The sequence below is a fragment of the Gouania willdenowi genome, chromosome 16 (genome assembly GCF_900634775.1).
Source record: "Gouania willdenowi chromosome 16, fGouWil2.1, whole genome shotgun sequence".
NCBI lineage: Eukaryota > Metazoa > Chordata > Actinopteri > Blenniiformes > Gobiesocidae > Gouania > Gouania willdenowi.
This window is the reverse complement of record NC_041059.1, coordinates 32,775,259-32,783,324: the sequence shown is the minus strand read 5'-3', so window position 1 is coordinate 32,783,324 and position 8,066 is coordinate 32,775,259.

Here is an 8,066-nt window from a genome sequence, read left to right as displayed (position 1 = left end):
GCAAACTGAAAGTGTCCTCTTCATCCCTCTCCATCATAGACCCCCCCCCCTCCAAACTCCATCCAGACTAAATAATTTTTCAGAAAGCAGAGATCAGCTGAATATTCTGACATGGTGAGGACCTGACCTTCACGCTTGTAGAGTTTGGGTGAGGAGGTGTTGGAGATAAGCCAGCCAGACTAGACTATGTGATATGGAGATCATGATATGGAGCTGAAGCAAAGGCTTATCCACTGATGAATACTGTTTGTACAGTACAAGAGCAGAGACACAGAGGAACTGTAGAAAAATATCAAGGAACACATATCACACCTCAAAGACTATCTGAGATTAGAACTCTGAGGGAGGATCCCAAAGGAGACCTGTGACCCACAACAAGATCTCTTCCTCATTCAGGTCACAGAGACGCTTCTCTAGACAAGGACGTTCATCTATGTGTGTTCATCTATCAACGCATGGCCCTGACTTCACAGAGACTCTGCTGCTCTCTACCATTCAAAGAGCAAAACACTTAAGTTTGTTCATCGTTGGGAGATCATCGATATCCGTCACTTTAAAATAGTCGTGAAAATTTAATCTCATAATCTCATCACACCAAGCTAGTTTTAAAATGTTCAACATATCTGCTGAACTTCATACATGTTGTTTCTCTGTTGTGATCTTGGTTGACTCACATCTCATTAATGACTGTTTTTTTTCTTCTTCCACTTTTGATCAATTTATTTAGAAAAAAAATAGAAAGAATACAAATTAAACATATTAGTTACTGCCTCAGTAGAAATGAAATGATGAGTCCTAACAAACATCAGGTTTATGATCAGGAAGTGTTTCTGAACATGCTGTTCTCCTAAAGTAAATTTGATTTCAAAGATTAGTTAAGATATGTAAAGAAAAATTATAATTTAGTTCTGACTTTACAGTCAAAGTACTTTAATGCTGCCCTTCCCTTTTCTCTCTCTTTTTATTATTTCACAAGTATGTATAAACAGCAACATTTACGTTATATTAATTATATTTAATGCATTGAGAGAAGAATCCATTAGATAAGAAACATTTCAACAGTGGGTATAGAAATGATAGCAGCAACAATGATACCAACAACCACCAGTGTTGTCATTGCAGTGTTGCCAATGTTGCTTTTGACAGTAACTAGTACTCCAACGCAATATTTTTCAAAGAAATAACGCAGTTACCGTTACAATATGGTGCGTTTGTCCATTACTTTACTAGCTGCAGTGTACTTCCTGTTTACAGTGGCGCTACATATTTTTGCGGGATGTCGTGCCAACCACAGTAAAACAGAAGAAGAATTGTCAGCATGTTTCTGTTTACATCACGTGCGGCAACCATGGCGAGTCAATGCGAGAGCAGGACGTGCTTCTCAGAGTGGAAATACACGCATTATTTTACCAATACATGCCTCGGTGAAGCTAAGCTAACAGTTGGTGGGCGTGAGGGAAACAACAGCGGCTGGATTTTAACGGACTGTGACTGTTATCCAGGGAAAGTTCAGCAAAGCTATTGCACGGTATGTTGTTGTAAATATGCAATCTGTTGCTACTGTGTAGTCATCGCTTTCAGCAGCTCGTTAGACTGATATGTTTAGCATTGTGTAGCTGAGAAAAAATGCTGTGAATTTGTTTTTCCACATTTATTTTTAAAGGCATTTTCAACTGCAGAATGTGCACCTGGAATATGCACAGCTTACTTTACATTACTGTGCTAAGGTTGAAAAATTGCTGTTTTAATTTTTGAGCAGCTGTTTTGTGCTTTATATGCACATCATTTATGGTTGTTTTATAGCAGTTTTTGTGAAGCAGAGTTGGTCAAAATGTATTCCAAATGTTAATTCAGATTGCTTTCATTTATTTATTTTAGAAGGTTTTCTGTGTTTATGTTGTACATTGTTGCTAGTTTTTGTACTTAAGCAGTAAGGGAAGATTCTAAGGCTAAACACAACCATTTTATGACATTGAAGCCACTTTACTTTTTGATCTTTGATTTTGAATAATATTCAGGTTTTTTTGTGTTTCATTTTTTTCACAATTTCTTGTAACATTTTCAGTTTCTGCTGGTCTCAGGTAAAAAAAACTGGTATTGAAAGAAGACTTTGCTCAGTATTAGTCTTTACAAACACCAATCTGACTCAAACACAGAGTTTAGTACTGTTAATGTAAATGGTTAGAAACAGTAGGGTTGGATACAATAACATTTCATTTATCAGAGGCTTTTATCCAAAGAAATGTTAAAAAAGAAGCAGTAGGGGTAGGAGGGATTCAAACCACTGACCCTCATCAACAGTGGATTCTTTTCTGATACAGCACTGATATGAAGCTGTACGGACACAAATGACCCAAAAAATTATAAAATTATTTAATTCTAAGTAACTCAAAAGTTACTTCATCCAGTAACGTATTACTTTTTGGTGTAAGTAATCAAAATAGTAACTGAGTTACTTTATAAATGAAGTAACTAGTAACTAGTTATTTTTTTCAGTAACTAGCACAACACTGGCGATGACCATAGTAATAACTAAAGTACGAAAGTACTAGTAAAATAAACATTAAATAATAATAATAATAAAATACATTTTATTTGAAAAATCAGCGCCTTTCATGCCACCCAAGGTCACTTTACAGTGCATAGTATAAAACCACAGCAGTGTACAGTATAAAACCACAATAAAAGGTAAAACAATATAAAAACAACAGTAAAAGAGAAGCTAAAACACAGAGTGAGCAGTTGTGGTCAGGTGGGAAATGCGATTATAAATAAGTGGGTTTTTAGTCTGACTTTGAATTGTGAGAATGACTCCATGTTTCTGAGATCCAAAGATAGTCAGTTCCAGAGCTGGGGAGCAGAGCGGCCATGGTGGTAAGGTGGGCTGGGGGAGTGGACGAATCTAGATGGATTAAGCTTCGTTGAACTAACTAAACATTCCTTTCAAGATATGTGCTGGACTACGAACGTCGATAAAAACACGCTAATTTAAGGCAAGTGATTTCACCCTCGTACGTGCGCGCTCAAGTGAAAGGGGTGGAGATTGCAGTGTCTGACCAATCAATGAAGAAAAATGGCAGAGCATCTTCACAGGAGAAACAGCTTATGATCTTAAATATAATTAATATAAATCTATGATGACAGGGAAGAGCAACAGTAGTGAAGGAGGCGGAGCTTTTATACTCGCTATCAGATCTGATCCATCTCATAACCTGGTCCCGATCGGTTAAGTGTTGCTTAAGTTTAAAAATACGAAGAATGAAAATTCATAATTCAGACTAAAAACACCACTGGTGCTGCAGTAAAAGCAGAAAGTTATTAATGCAGGAATTGATGAGTGTTGATGTTTATATTAGAGAGATTATAAACAGAGAATAAATGGACATTCTGATAATTTCTCATCTTTTTAATGTGTCTACTGTGGCTATGATCCTGCATTCATACAGATCATCCTACATCAAAAAGTGGAATACATTTATATTATCTACAGGACTGAGGCTCTCAGCATTACCTCAGATTACATCAATTAATTAATTAATTAATTTATCGGTGTGAAAGCGCCCAATGCACGCAGGTGTTATCAGCTGACTTATTTTATTTATTTTAGTCCATCAGATATAAATCTTATTTTTCCTCTAGGATGTCATCGGTAAATGAAAGGATTGCATCTCTCTCCTGTCAGCGTCTTTTTTTACAGTCTGTGGTCAGCTGTCACATCAGATCCACACAGTGACGTGATCACACATCATCTTTCATTGGACAGATCATTTTCTAAGAGATCTGACTGGTCAAGAGGCGGGACTTCATCACTAGCTAACATTTAAACTAGAGAAAAATTTGGTCGGGACCAGGTTAGCTGTGAAAGACTAGTTGCCATAGTGATTCAGCTTCCGCAAGCTTTGTAGTCCAGCACACACAGTTTAAATCATGGAAGCGCGATAAGAGGTCATCTAGATTTGTAGCACACCCCCATTGTGTAATTGAAATGAGTCTACTTTGAGGGATGCACAAAACCAAGGGACGAATGTGGCCCCAAGGACAGCAGTTGCCCATGTCTGCTCTATTCTATCAAAAATCCTTGAAATCAAAGTTTTGCTTTTGCTGGAAAAGCTGAAAGTCAAAGTGCTGAGGCGCAATTTTCTGTAATTTACAAAGATTGTAGACTACTTGAATATAGACTAAACAATGACCTAAGTCCCACATTAAAGTTTCTCTTTATACACATAAATAGCACTTCACAAAGACAAGGGGGTACTCATGTCAAGACAAAAAGTTTCAGGCAGTACACAAGACCAAACCGGTTGGAAACCACTGCTTCCATTTCTGCAACAGTAAAAACAAAGAATGACCATCAGTCCTCTTTCCAGGAGGCCTACGAGAACTTGCCTAAAACCAGTAACCAGTCATCCAATCACCATGATTTACTTTTATATAACTCTCCCTAAATATTTAACCCTGATCAATATGTATGACCAAAACTCCTCCTTTGTGCATGTAACGCTGCGTTCAAGACAACTCAGATTTCCGCATTTCCCAGGTGAAAATTACAATCTCTGTGTTCACTGAGTTCAGCAGCAGCACGTGGAAATATCTCAAACTGTGCTGTGCTGATAATTTGTTTATAATTTTATCCTGACTTTACCAAGTAGGAGCTCCAACTTTAGGTGGCGTTCAAGGTCACATTTTAAATAGGAGGTCGGAAAATTCAGATTTCTGATTTGCTTGGAACGCAGCATTATATTATCTTCTCACACCTGATTTCCACTGAATGTGTAACTGCTCCGTAACTTCTCTACTGAGTAACTGCTCCATGCTCTGCTGTCTGTCAATCCCCACCGCCCGTACTGTTGTGGCAAGGAGTCAGGAGATCTCGCTAATTCATGCATAATCGCGTGATATAGCAAGTTGTAGTCAATATAAAGGGAACCACAAATTCATACAAACAGTTAATTGTGTTCTTCGAGAGGAGCAAAAGGTAATTGACTCAGTCCTGCCCTGTAGATCTCCAAACTCCAAAGCGTTTAATAACAACGCTTGTCCACTGCATGATGCATAGACAATGTACAATGACTACGCATTATCTGCTCAGTCTTTTCATTGGGGTATACTTTATGTTAGTGACCGCCGAGTCACTCCCATTGAGAAATGGAAAACATGGTGGACATTCCTTAAATTTTCAAAGGAAATTGATATAAACTAGTACAGTTCCCATCGGAAGTATGCATTCATGTGGGAGCATAAGGGGTATAGTCACGGGTGCAAAATGTGGGTGCAATTTTCCTGGTTTAATTCTATGGGACATGTGCATGACTTCATCATCACTTTTGAATTGTTTTGTTTGGTGTATTTTTCTGTAACGTAAGTTTTTTGGAGTCATGTGTATTTGTGTATCTTTCTGTTGTCTTTTTGTGCATAAATGTTTGCTGTTTTTTTTTTCATTTTACATTTTTTTTGTAATGTATGTTTTTTGGAGTCGTGTATCTTTCTGTTGTGTTTTTGTGCATTTTTTGTATAATTATTGTTTTTTGTTGCCATTGTAGTGTGATTCAGGAGTCTTTTTTGTGTAAATATTTAGTTTTGTGTATTTTATGTATAAATATTTAGTTTTGTGTATTTTGAGCCATTTTCATATTTTTGTTGTATTTTTCTGTAATGTATGTTTTTTGTTTTGTCATCATTATGTGTATTTTTTATCTTTCTGTTGTTTTTTTGTATAATTATTGTTTTTTGTTGCTATTGTAGTGTGATTCTGGAATAATTTTGTGTATTTTAATTATTTTTTTTGGTGTAGTTTCATGCATTGCTGTTGTCATTTTAGTGTATTTTTTGTATAAATATTTATTTAGTTTAGTGTATTTTGAGTAATTTTCATGTTTTTGTTGTTGTTTGGTGTATTTTTCTGTATTATATGTTTTTGGAGCCTTTTTGTATATTTTTGTGCATTTCTGTTGTCGTTTGTGTGCTTCCTGTATAAATATTGTTTAGTTTTTTTGTCATTTTACGTCATTTGTGCATTTTTTGTATAATTATTGTTTTTTGTTGCCTAAAGTAGTGTGTCATTTTTTTATCTTTTTTAGTGAAGTTTTTTGCATTTCTGTTGTGTTTTGTGTATTTTTTTGTATAAATATTTAGTTTTGTGTATTTTGAGTCACTTTCATATTTTTGTGGTTGTTTAGTGTGTGTGTGTGTGCCTAACTTTCACTAAACTTATCTATTTTCAGTAGTTAGGTGTAGTGGCAGGTGTGGCGTGAGTGAAGCTGCAGTAATCAGGTGCGCTTCACTATGTAGCACCGTCTACGTAACATGTAAACACTTGGATCTGACTCTGAGCATAACACTACAGTCACTACCACGTAATGGACGGGTGTCGTGACAGACTGTAAACGGACTAAATGGTGGTCCGTTATACACTCAACACTCACATACCTGCACGCATGTCACATAGACGGTGATCGATAGTGAAGCGCCATTGCCGTCAATCATTTCCGGGTGAGGTCTGTCCGGTCTAAATAGCGTACGGTCAAACTAACATGAAAATAAATGTTTTGAAATGTCATCACCAAATAAAGAACAGTAAAAAAGTATTTTTCCTCAAAAGAAAAGTCCACAGGAGCTTTTGCACGCACCGGAAGTGAGCTGTACAGTGAAATAGATATAGATGGTGCGCTAGCGCCCCCTCACACTCTGAGGTCAAAAGCTTAATAGGTTTCACTTGCCGTGCCGTCCAGAAGTCAAATAAAATTAAAATAAACATATAGAAATGACCAAATCACTCCAAAAATAACAGATACACACACTTGGGGTATTTGGAAGCCGTTGACAAAGTTTCAGGTCAAACTCACACCGCATCGCGGAGATATTTGCTACACACACACACCTTTCTGTCTTTATAGTACTAGGAAGACTTAAAGCTGACTCCTTGGCATCATTTAAAGAGAATGAAATGTCCCTGTCTATCTCGTACTAGTAAAGTGTCCGTCGAAAGTATGTATTCATATAGTGGGAGTTTAAGTAAAGTTGTCAATTATGGCCAAATGAGTATGTGTTTGAAGGTTGGCTGTACAAAGAGGTGTACATACTCTGTACTCTGTGTTATAAAGGTGTATATTTGTGGCTGCAAAGTAAAATAGTGTGTGATTTCCCTGGTTTAATTCTATGAGACATGAACATGATAAATATGTTTGTTGTTTTTTTTACTCACTTTTATATTTTTTTGTGTTGTGTATTTTTCTGTAATGTATGTTTTTTGGAGTCATTATGTGTATGTGTATCTTTCTGTTGTGTTTTTGTGCATTTTTTGTATGAATGTGTTTTTTCCTTCTAATTTTTATACTTTTTGTAATGTTTGTTTTTTTGGAGTCATTATGTGTATTTTTGTATCTTTCTGGTTTTTTTGTATAATTACAATTTTTTGTTGCCATTAGAGTGTGATTCTGGAGTCATTTTGTGTACTGTTTGTATAAATATTGTTTAGTTTTTGGTTTTCTTTTACTCATTTAGTATATTTTATTTTTATTATAAATAAATAATTACCTTGTGTGTGTGTGTGTGTTACCGTGAAATGTTTGAGACGCTGATAACCAAACTCCATAGCCATTGTAGCACTAATCAAAAAAACAACAAAACTGTGCAAAACAAAACGTAAAGCTCCAAACTAAATGAGTAAGTAAGTAAATTAAAGTATTATCTACAATTCGGCTGACTATTTTTTTAAAAAAAACAAAAATCATTTTTTACCTTCGAACCGAGTGGTCAGAGCTTAGCTTCCATGTACGGCACCACAGAGAATCCGCAGTTTTCCAGATGGAGTATTGAACGGGGTGAGCTCAATACCGACTCCAGTGAAACAGCACGTTAGTGAACAACAGTTATAAGGTTTAAACAATGGGAAACGTGTCTGTAAAATACTCACCAGTGATCTATTCAGAGAGCTCCCGTGTCTCGGTCTAAACTATCTTCTTCTCTCACTCGTGTGTTTACAGTCCGCGTCTGCTTGGCTGTGTGCGCAGCGATTGGCTCTGGCTGCACACGTGACTCTTGCTCGCGTGAGGAGCTGTGTAGTGAAA